The 11,773-nt window shown below is 42.6% G+C and overlaps 1 pseudogene; it reads left to right on the plus strand.

Annotated features, from left to right (window-relative positions):
- The first annotated feature begins 3,530 nt into the window (after positions 1–3,530).
- LOC109207313 lies at positions 3,531–10,116 on the plus strand (annotated as a pseudogene).
- The last annotated feature ends 1,657 nt before the right edge of the window (positions 10,117–11,773 follow it).

The raw sequence follows: 11,773 nt of genomic DNA on the forward strand, positions 1-11,773 counted from the left end.
GTCATCGACATGACAAATGGAAAGACAGACATGATGAGTCAAGTGAAGGAGCGAAGTGGAGACAATGCAGCTTCTTCCTCAAGGGAACCAGGTACCTCAATTACAACCACTGAAGCTGAAGATAGAGTGGTTGATGCAGTGCAAGGTACTCCACAAGTAGCTGAGAGAAGAACACAAGGGAACCAGTTAGATATACCCAGCTCCTCTATATATGAACCTCAAATGCCCAACTGGAAATACAAAAGCTCTCATCCTCTTGACAACATAATTACCCCTCTAGATTCTGGAGTGCAAACAAGATCAAAAGACAGAAATTCACTTGCCTTCTCAGCCTTTCTTTCCCAAATAGAACCCAAAAACATCAAGGAAGCCTTGAAGGATGCAGACTAGATTACAGCCATGCAAGATGAGTTGCATCAGTTTGAAAGAAACGATGTATGACACCTGGTACCTAGACCCTCAAATCGAACCATTATAGGAACCAGGTGGGTATTTAGGAATAAGCTTGATGAACATAGAAACACTACAAGAAACAAGGCTAGGCTAGTAGTTCAAGGTTACAATCAGGAGGAAGGAATTGATTATGATGAGACGTTTGCTCCAGTTGCTCGCATGGAAGCTATTAGAATCCTAATCGCTTTTGCATCTCATATGGAATTCACTCTGTTCCAAATGGATGTCAAAAGTGCATTTCTGAATGGACTTCTTAAGGAAGAAGTCTATGTAAAGCAACCTCCAGGGTTTGAATGTCATGAACACCCTGAATATGTGTTTAAACAGGACAAAGCATTGTATGGGTTGAAGTAGGCGCCTCGAGCTTGGTATGAAAGGCACTTAAAGTTCCTCTTAGAAAACGGTTTTACAAGAGGAAAAATTGACAACACCTTGTTCCTGAAGAAACGGGGAAGGAACCTGCTCATTGTTCAGGTCTATGTTGATGACATCATTTTTAGGGCAACAGCTGATTCACTGTGTGAAGAATTTGCAAAACTCATGGGAAGTGAGTTTGAAATGAGCATGACGGGGGAGCTGAATTTCTTCTTGGGTCTTCAAGTGAAGTAGTCCACAAAGGGTACATTCATTTGTCAGCAGAAATAAGGAGCTCTTGAAGAGGTTTGATATGGAGGCATCAAAAGTGATTGACACTCCCATTGCAACGGCTACTTGACTGTACATGGATGAGGCTGGATCTCCTCTGAATCAAACTATGTATAGAGGCATTATTGGGTCTCTTCTCTATCTCACTACCAGCAGACCTGATATTGTCTTTTTGTGTGGGGCTATGTGCAAGGTTTCACTCAAATCCCAAGGAATCTCCTCTGAAGGCTGCCAAAAGAATTTTGAGATACCTTAAGGGAACACAAAACCTGGCCCTGTATTACCCCTCAGGTGACAGTTTTAATCTTATTGGGTATGCTGATGCTGACTATGCAGGTTATCTTGTGGACAGGAAAGTACTTCTGGAATGGCTCACTTTCTAGGATCACGTCTCATCTCTTGGGGCACAAGAAAGCAAAACTCAGTGGCTCTTTCAACAGCTGAAGCAGAATATGTAGCTGCAGCCTCCTGCTGTGCTCAGCTCCTATGGATCAAAGAGCAATTGGAAGATTTTGGGGCATTTACTGATTGTGTTCCTCTTCTATGTGATAACACCAGTGCACTCAAAATGGCCAAGAATCCAGTTCAACACAAAAGAACCAAGCACATTGATGTGAGACATCATTTTTTGAGGGACAATGTGGAGAAAGGGCTTATCTGTATGAAGTTCTGCAGTACAGAAGACCAAATTGCAGATATCTTCACCAAAGCATTGAGTAGAGAGCATTTTGAAAGAAATAGGGTAAAGCTGGGGCTTTTGAAGCCCACTTCAGAACCCGATTTCCATCAGTTGGCTATGAAAATCACCTTCAGGTAAAATTAGGCAAAGTGTTTTCTGGCCAAGTCTAACTCACTTCAATACCGTTGCAGGTAAACACGCATGATGATTATAAAAGCGGTAGATGCATTTCATAAGTGGTGAAAGAGGATTGAAATGTTCAAAGGCAGTTCAAGAACCTGGTTCTTGTACCAAAAGGTTAGTAGTCCTGTGCATTCTTTAAATACACATCTTGAAAAGGTACAAATATCAACTGCCATGTCATTCACCTTTTCAGACTCTGCTGTCACGTCTTTTCATTTCAAATCGCTTCCATCTCCCTCTAAAACGTTGCAACTCTCCAAGCACAACCGCTGTTTCAGAACCAGTTCCAATCTCTCTCTTCATAATTATCCTCTCTCATTAAAACCCTCTCTTTTTCTTCACAGACCATAGTTCCTCATTAGAACCTCTCCAAAGAATTTTCCACTCTATCTCTTCAATGGCTGACAAAACTTCCGAAATCCCTGCCTCAGTCGTCACTAACCCAGAAAAAACCCTTGAGTCCTCCTTCCTCGATGAATCCTATATCACCATCCCTGTCCTAACCACTGAAATCACCTCTAACCCAGATTTCTCTTCACCCTCCAGTCTTAAGGCAACTATCTCAGAAACCCCAAACGTCATTAATCCTTCTTCTCTATCTTCTGAGACTCTCATTGATCAAAGGAAAAATGGAGAAAGTGGAGAACAGGGTAGAAGTCCTAAGGTTTTAGAGGTTTCCGCCATTGTTGCTTCAGATTCTGTGGTGGCCATAGAGCCTATCGAGGATGAAACTGTCGCGACCATCTTTGTTGTATCTGTAGATGGAGTATTGCATGAGGTATTTTCTGGCGTACCCAAGTCTCAGAGGAATGAGACACAGGGATAGGTGGGAGAAGGAGCCATGGTGCCTATGGAAGGCTCTGCACCAGCAGAAACTACTGGGCCCTCTTGTGAGGAACCTGACCTCTCTACGGAGGAAACAGGTCAAGTTTCTCACTCCCAGGCCAATTCTGCTCCTGCACCTTCTCCTCCCTTTGCTAAAGAGCCCTTGGACATTCTAGTCCCTGTGATGAGGTCTAGCTATGAGGAAGATCAAGACAACATTGCTCTTGATGCATTCATAGTCAAGTGAAGGGCAGTAATCACCCCTGAGTTTTCTACTAACCGACCTACTACTAGGTTACAAGCAAAGGTAGCTTATGACTCTGCCCTTCAACAGAGCAAAAAGAGCAGTAAGAAGAAAAGGAAGAGACTGGTGAAAAACAATGAAGTAGTGTGTGATAAGGATGTCTCTGTGGTGGAAGTTGAGGAGGAAACAACAGAGGAACCTAGTTCCTTGGTGAGAAGGTCCCAGAAGAAGAAGCAATCTGCTTCAGTGGTGAATGTTACAACCCCCAATTCAAAATTGAAAAATGTTGTGAGTGAACCCTCCATTTCTGATGAGGATGTGTTGGTCGAGTCTAAGGGAAAAACAAAATCAAGTGGTGTGAAGTCTGGCAAGAGAAAGTTGGAACCTGTTATGAAACCTGTTTCTGCGAAGAAGGTGAGAAGTGAAACTAGTTCTGCTTCAGAATGATTAAGGCACCAAAAGGTACTGTTGGGTCGCACTTTTGACCCAGCAATTTCTGATATGGCTGGTATGAGACAAGTCATTGCAATGGTTGAGTTTCAACGGTGGGGGCATCTATTCCAAATGGATGCACCCAAGGTGTATGAGGAAGAAGTTCAAAGCTTCTATGCTGACCTCTTTCCCGTTGATACTGACCATATTTGTGCCTTGGTTAATGGGGTAGATATCATATTTGATGTGAGTCTGCTTGGGGATATTCTTAAAGTCCCTACGGTTGGTGTGTCTACTGTGAAATATGCGTGTGGGTCAAACTTCCAAAATGCTGTGGTGAAGGATAATGCAAACCAGAAGGGGGACCAGGTTCACAAGAAGGCACTACTCCCTGTTTATCAGTTGCTCTTCGAGTTGGTGAACAAAGTTCTGTTACCCCGTGCTGAGAAGAGGTCCATGACTTCTAAGTCAGACTTGTATCTAATGGAGCAACTGGATGGATTTACACCTACGAACTTGCCTGCCATCATTATCGAACATATGCAGAAGGTAGCAACTTTCAAGGATGAAAATCATGGTATTCCGTATGGGTTTCTCCTTATGCAAGTGTTTAAGTTTTTCAAGGTGCCACTAGGACAAGGCAAAGTAGGGACCAAGAAGCAGATCTTTTCTTAAACAACTTTGGAAGAATGTGAGTGCATCGAGAAGAATGGGGGGTTAGGCAGTACATCCACAATCTCTCAGCTCATCAATGCTCAAAATAGTGCAACTGAGGAGATTCGTAGGTTGAAGGCGAGGAACGCTATCCTGGAAGGTCTGCAGGCCCAAGGGGCCCCAGAGTCAAATGAGGAGGTGGCTCGTTTAACAAAAGAAAATGCTGATCTCAGGGCACAAGTGGAGAACCTGAAAGCAGAACTGCTCAACGAGCAAAAGTCGGCGAATGCCCAAATAGACCTAGTTCTCCAAACCCTTGCTGCAGCTTCCAAGCCCTCTACTCCTAGTGCCCCCTAGGCAACCCTTTTAGTGACCAGTTTCTGGATTGTCTATTTTTGTTTTAATGACTTGGCAGATGTTTTTGTTTCTTTTGTTTTGATGCGGATGGGATGTATCAGTACTGCTCCTGATTTCAAAAGTCCAATCTCTGCCTTTGCTTTATAAGTAATAGGCATATGTTTTATATATAAAACCTATCCTCTTTTGCTATCTAAATGCTTGTGTTCTCTGTTTCTCTTTTCTATCATGTTGTGTGCACATATGTGGCGTGAGTTAGCTAGGCTAGACTTCTTTATATTGTTTGCCTGCTTGGGTATTTTTAATGATGCCAAAAGGGTGAAGTTTCATTGAAACAGAAACAGGGATCTGATTAAGGGGGAAGCATAAAGTCAGGGGGAACTTGTGATGTTCTTGTTGCTTCATCTGGTTATTTCTGGTCTAAAAATATGTTATCAATGTCTAAATTTGTCATAATCAAAAGGGGGAAATTGATGGGTTTTCAATGTCTTTGCCTTATGTTTTGATGATCTAACAAACTTATTGTCAAGAACCAGATAGGGAACCTGACACACTTGGTACACATTGCTAATGAATGGATTCCAGCCAGGACTCCAGCTAATGTGAAATGCTGCAAGTGTAGAAATTAGAGAAACAAGACAGGGACCTGATCCTTTGTGTTTCTCTGACAGTAGTACGAAAGGCAACTGTGCACAGCTGGAAAGTGACTGCCACAAAAACAGTACACACAGTGCAGCAGTTTTGCAGTCACTTGTCCTTTGACCAACCAAGTGCTTACATCATTCAAGTGATGTCATCAAAGGTGTATTAACAAGAGTATTACAACAAAATATCACTTGAACACTTGAGAATTCACTTCAAGCATTTAAGCCTTCTGAGATTCGTGCATTCAATTCTCAAGTGCCTCAAGAACAAAGTTTAATGCTACTACGGACCAGTTCCGAAATCTAGTATTTTGTTGTCCTTAGTTGAGTTGTAACTTTGTTATTGTTCTTCATTGTAATTCCTAATTTACTTAGCTAGAAGCGTTGCTTAGGAACCCCTTTCGTGACTAGAGTTAGTCATGAGTTGAAGTCTTTGTAATAGGTGTATTGCAAAAAGGCTTGTAATAGGTATATTACGAGTTAGTGAGGGATTAAGAGTTTAATTCCTAGATTGCATAGGTTGTAATCTAAAAGTTGCTCATAGTGAAGTTGAAATCCTACCAGTGTAGGTTATGGTTTTAATCCCCTTGAGCAGGGATTTTTCCACGTAAAACTCCCTGCCTTATTTACTTACTGTTTCATTAGTATTCTCAGTGGAAACTCATAGAGGACCTGTTACTCTATAGTTTGGTGGACTCATATAAACTATCAAGAACGTTCTAAAGTTCGGATCCCTGATCCTAGGGCGTTTGGTGGAGCGCATAGTGCTAAAGAACTGGAGAACTTTCTGTGGGATATGGAGCAATACTTTGTTGCTGCCAAAGTTCCAAACAGGGAGAAAGTTACAATTACAAGCATGTACCTAATGGGAGATGCTAAATTGTGGTGGAGAACTCGCATGGCTGATGATGAAAGTGCAGGTAGTCCCAAGATCGATACGTAGGAGAAACTCCGGAAAGAAATGAAGGACCAGTTCTTACCTTGCAATGCATCTTGGCTTGCTAGGGATTGTTTGAAACGTCTGCGGCAAACAGGAATAATTCGTGATTATATTAAGGAATTCACTTCCTTAATGCTGGATATACAAAACATGTCGGAGGATGACAAATTGCATAACTTTATTTCTGGAATGCAAGCGTGGGCACAAAATGAACTCTGGAGACAGAACGTGATAGATCTCCTGAGTGCGATTCCTACAACGGATTCTTTGGTTGATTACCACAGTACCCGTAGTCTTTCAGAAATTCCTTCTACTTCAAAACCTAAGAAAAAGGTGGAGAAGAAAGGGGAATGGAGGAAGGAAGTTCAAAAAGAAGTTGTGGAAAAGGGCAAGGTTGTTGTTGATGGACCTGCTAGAAACAAAGGCATCGCAAACAAAAAAGAACGATGGTTGCTGGACTTGCAGTAGACCTCACATTGCCATAAACTGTCCAAATCGGGAACGGGTTAATGCTTTTCTTGCTACAGAAAATAATCGGGATGGAGAAGGTCAAGAAGTTGTTGCTGCCTTAGTAAATCCTTTGCAATTACTAAATTTTATCTCGTTGGTTAATGCTACAAGCAACGAGACTAACCATCATTCTTTGCTGATGCACATCGAAATGAGAATTGGAGAAAATGGTATGATAGCTATGGTAGATACTGGCGCTACTCACACCTTTGTTTCGACCAATTTGGTGCATAAATACGGATTGAGTTTGAGCAAATATCCCTCTTACATGAAGACAATGAATGCCAATGCACAAGCCATTGTGGGTATGGCTTACGACGTTCCTATGTCTGTTAGGAATTGGAAAGGGAAAGTTAACTTGATAGTGATTCCATTGGAGGACTTTGAGGTGATCCTCGGGATTGACTTTATGCAGAAAAATCACTTTGTTCCAATGCCTCACTTGGACGGAGTGATGATCATGCATGAAACGGCTCCTGGTTTTGTGAAGGTTGTTCATCCTTATGGGAAAGAAGAAACTCAACGGAAGGCTTCATTAGTTTCTGCCATGATGGTCAAAATAGGTTTGAAAAGGGGAGATGATACTTTCCTTGCTACTATGGTTGAGGTGAAGCCTGATGTGAAGGTTGAAGTGTCGGACTGCGACGCTCAAATATTGAGTGACTTTGCTGATGTGATGCCACCGGAATTGCCTAAAAATCTGCCACCACGGAGGGCTATTGATCACAGATAGAGTTGCTGCCGGGTTCGATGCCTCCTGCTCAACCTCCTTATCGGATGGCGCCAAAAGAGTTGGCTGAATTGCGAAAACAATAGAACAAGTTGCTCGATGCGGGACTGATTCAACCATCAAAAGCTCCATATGGTGCACCTATTTTATTTCAAAAGAAACAGGACGAAACGCTTCGGTTGTGTGTTGATTATCAAGCGTTGAACAAGGTGACTGTAAAGAACAAATATCCAGTTCCGTTGGTGCAAGACTTGATGGACAGATTGAGCAAGGCTTGATGGTTCACGAAGCTTGATTTATGGTCTGGTTATTGGCAGGTACGGATAGCTAAAGGTGATGAGTCTAAAACTACATGTGTTTCGAGGTATAGCTCATATGAATTCCTTGTTATGCCGTTCGGGTTGACAGATGCCCCTGCTACTTTTTGCAACCTGATGAATGATGTACCGTATGAGTACTTGGATGATTTTGTCATAGTCTACTTAGACGATATTGTTATCTACATTCGGACCTTGGATGAACATATGTCACACTTGATTAAGGTGCTGTCTCGTTTGAGGGAGTACCAGCTTTATGTGAAGATGGAAAAGTGTGAGTTTGCTAGACATGAGATAGTTTCTTGGGTACTTGGTGAGCCAAAATTAGGTGCGGATGGACCCGAATAAGGTGCAAGTCATTGTGGAGTGGCAGGCGCCTAATTCTGTGAAAGAGTTGAGGTCTTTCCTCGAGTTAGCTAATTACTATCGGAAGTTCATTTCTGGCTATTCAAAGAAAGCTGCTCCTTTGACTGATTTGTTGAAGAAGAATGTTAGGTGGACGTGGACTGAAAAATGCAATGGTGCATTTGAGATGCTGAAAGAAGCTATTGCCTCAGAACCTATCTTGTGGCTTCCTGATTTTGAACTGCCCTTTGAAGTTCATACTAATGCTTCCGACAAGGCTGTTGGAGGTGTGCTGGTTCAAGAAGGCCACCCAGTGGCGTTTGAAATCAAAAAATTGAATGAAGCGGAGCAAAGGTATTCGGCTCATGAGAAAGAGATTGTTGCTGTTATCCATTGCTTGCAGGTTTGGCGTGTCTATTTGCTGGGAACAAAATTCATCGTGAGGACGGATAATGTGGCTAATACATTTTTCAAGACACAGAAAAAGCTAAGTCCGAAGTAGGCTCGTTGGCAAGAATTTTTGGCAGAATATGATTTTATTTGGGAGCACAAGCCGGGAAAACACAACCAAGTTGCAGATGCTTTGAGTCAGAAAGAGGTGTTTGCTGCTGTTTATTCCATTAAATGACTTGAGTATGATTTTCTTGATAAAATCAAGTCGGCTGCTGCAAATGATCTATTGTACATAAAAACAATGAATCATGTGAGAGAACAGATGGTAAGGCGGTACTGGATCGAGGACGATCTCCTCTATTTCAAAGGGGGGATAATCGTGGTGCCACTTGGTGATGGGTTGCGTCGTGAACTGCTGAAAGAGACACATGATACTCTATAGGCTGGTCATCCGGGAATTGAAATGATGATGGCTCTGCTGTCCCGATACTACTTTTAGCCCAAGATGGAGCATGATGTGGAAGGATACATGAAAAGTTGCCTTGTGTGCCAGCTTGACAAAACTGAGCGGAAGAAAGAGGCGGGTTTTCTACAACCTCTGCCTATTCCTAAAGAAACATGGCAATCTGTTTTGATGGATTTTATCAGCGGGTTACCTAAGGTTAATGGGTTGTCTTCGATTATGGTTGTGGTTGACAGGTTTCCAAAGTATGCTGTTTTTATTGCTGCCCCAACTGAATGTCCCTCAAAGGTTGTTGCTGAATTATTCTTCAAGAACGTGGTTAAGTATTTCAGAATGCCAGAGGATGTGATTAGTGACAGGGATGCATGGTTTACAGGCCGGTTCTGGACTTATTTGTTCAATTTGATGGGTACAAACTTGAAGTTTTCGACGGCAAATCATCCCCAAACTGATGGCCAAACCGAAAGAATCAATCATTTGTTGGAAGAATACTTGAGGCATTTCGTGACTGCTAGTCAACAAAACTGGATAGATTTGTTAGACTGTGCACAATTCTCTTACAATTTGCACAAGTCTTCAGCAACGGAGAAGAGTCCATTCGGGATTGTTTTGGGAAAGTAGCCTAAACTACCAACGAAGATGACACAAAAGAAAACAGGGGGTAAATGTCCAGCTGCCTACCGCTATGGTTGGGATAGACAAGCTATGATGGAAGAAGCAACAGATAGCTTGAAAGTGGCACAAAAATGAATGAAGAAGTATGCTGATCGGAATAGGCGTCCATTGGAGTTCAAAGTAGGTGACAAAGTGCTGTTGAAACTTACTCCGCAGATTTGGAAGAAGATTGACGGCCGGGTTAGACATAGAGCTTTGGTTTCAAGGTATGATGGTCCCTTTGAAGTTGCTCAAAAGGTTGGTGAAGTCGCTTACCGACTGAAGCTCCCCGAAAGAATGAAGATTCATCCGACTTTCTATATGAGTTATCTAAGGCCTTATGTTGAAGATCTTGAAGATCAAGACAGGCACAAAATAAAGAGAGCTCCTCCTGAGGTGCGCACTCAGCATGAGGAAGAAATTGAGAAGATTCTTAACCATCGGGTTCTTGGGATGCATAAGAAGAATAAGTGGACCGAATTTTTGATTCAATGGAAGGGAAAGCCTGAGGCAGATGCTACTTGGGAAAAGGGTGCTTCATTGTGGCAATATGAACAACAAATTGAGGACTACTTGAAATCAGCCTCGACGAGGGCGTCGAGTTCAACTAGTGGGGGTGGTTTGTTAGCCCCTAATATTGAGACGTGACGAATGTCGGGCAGAATCTATGTCAAGGGCTTGTACATTCCCCCTTGGCATAGGTCCGTGCGGGTGTTGGCAATCAATGTGCGGAGCTGAAGGTGTGTCTAAGTTAGTTCATGGACTTAGGCAAGTCAGCTAGGCAAGATGTCTTGAGTGTTGGCAAGGCAGCTTGATTGTGGGCAACGGCTATAGCAAATGAAGGCGCATGGCACTTGACTAAGGCATGCGTGCAGATCTATGGGACGACAAGGTTTGTGACAAGACATGGTCATGAGCTTATGGGCGAGGCATGGTCCAAGGACAAGGCAAGGCAGGAAGGCAAAGTGTGGGCAAAAGCTGTAGAACAAGTGTGCAAGACATGTGACTGAAGAAGTGTGCTGTTCATGTGTTGTGGAAGTTAGCCATATGCAAGGCACATGTTGTAGTTGGCCAAAAAGCAGAGGGGGGGATTCAAATTCGTGGGAAGGGTTTGAATTCAAATTAAGACAAGGTAGTTATGCTTGTTTTTAGGCTGTCATGTGCAAGGCACATTGTATAACTGCCTCGTAACTGCCCTTTTGTAAATGTGCCATAGGCAGCCCCTTTTTAAATGTGTAATTTCATTGGTTCAAAGGCAAGTAGCATATGTGAGCCTTTTCCAATAGGGTGTCCTTTGTATTCTGCAAGAATTAATAAATGTTGGGTTTTTACCCGTATCTCTGTGTGTTGCTACGTTTTTACAAGTTTGAAATAATCTAAGTGTCGGACTGTGTGCGGAAAAAGTAAGGCTGATGGGCTGAGAGTTTGGCTACTGCCGTGCAGTGTCAATTGTGCTAAAATTGGCCCTGTAATAGAAAGCATATTGTCATATTTTTCTCTTAAAATTCCTAGGAAAATTCAGGTGTCACGACCCAAATCTCCCTTCGTAAGATGGCGTGACGGCACCTAGTCTCTACGACTAGGTAAGCTAACAAATTGCGGAAATAACGAAAATGGAAGTAAAAACTTAACAACTAACTACAACAGATAATAAAATAACTGATAAACATACCGCTCGGCATATACAATAACCAACACTCTAGTATACACAGTATTCCTAAAACCCAGAAAATCATGTCACAAGCTACAGAAGAAAACTAGTATCTATATACACCAGAGTCTAAGAAAGTACGAAAAGGTAAACGACATAGGAGGGAATTGAGGGGGACCCCGAGGTCTGCGGACGCGGGCAGATATACCTTCAAGTCTCCAAAGTCTCGCTGCTCACTGATAACGAAGTTGGTAAGAAGTACTTGGATCTGCACACAAAACATGTACAGAAGAATAGCACGAGTACACCACAACGGTACCCAGTAAGTGCCAAGCCTAACCTCGGTCGAGTAGTGACGAGGTCAGGTAAGGGCCCCAGTGGTATGTAGTAAATAAGGCAGAAAAATATAGCAATATAATAAGAGACTGGAAATTTAACAAAGAGGAAACCATAGAAGAATAGCAGCACAACACACAAGGATAAACAACAGCAGGGGATCTCCCGAGATACGGTATCGTAGTCCCAAAAGTAAATATGCAAGGAGATCTCCCGAGGTACCGCCTCGTAATCTCAAAAGTAAATGTGTAGGGGGATCTCCCGAGGTGCCGCCTCATAGTCCCAAAAGTAAAAACGTAGCTCGAAACCGACGAGTAT

This window comes from Nicotiana attenuata, unplaced genomic scaffold (assembly GCF_001879085.1).
Source record: "Nicotiana attenuata strain UT unplaced genomic scaffold, NIATTr2, whole genome shotgun sequence".
Lineage (NCBI taxonomy): Eukaryota > Viridiplantae > Streptophyta > Magnoliopsida > Solanales > Solanaceae > Nicotiana > Nicotiana attenuata.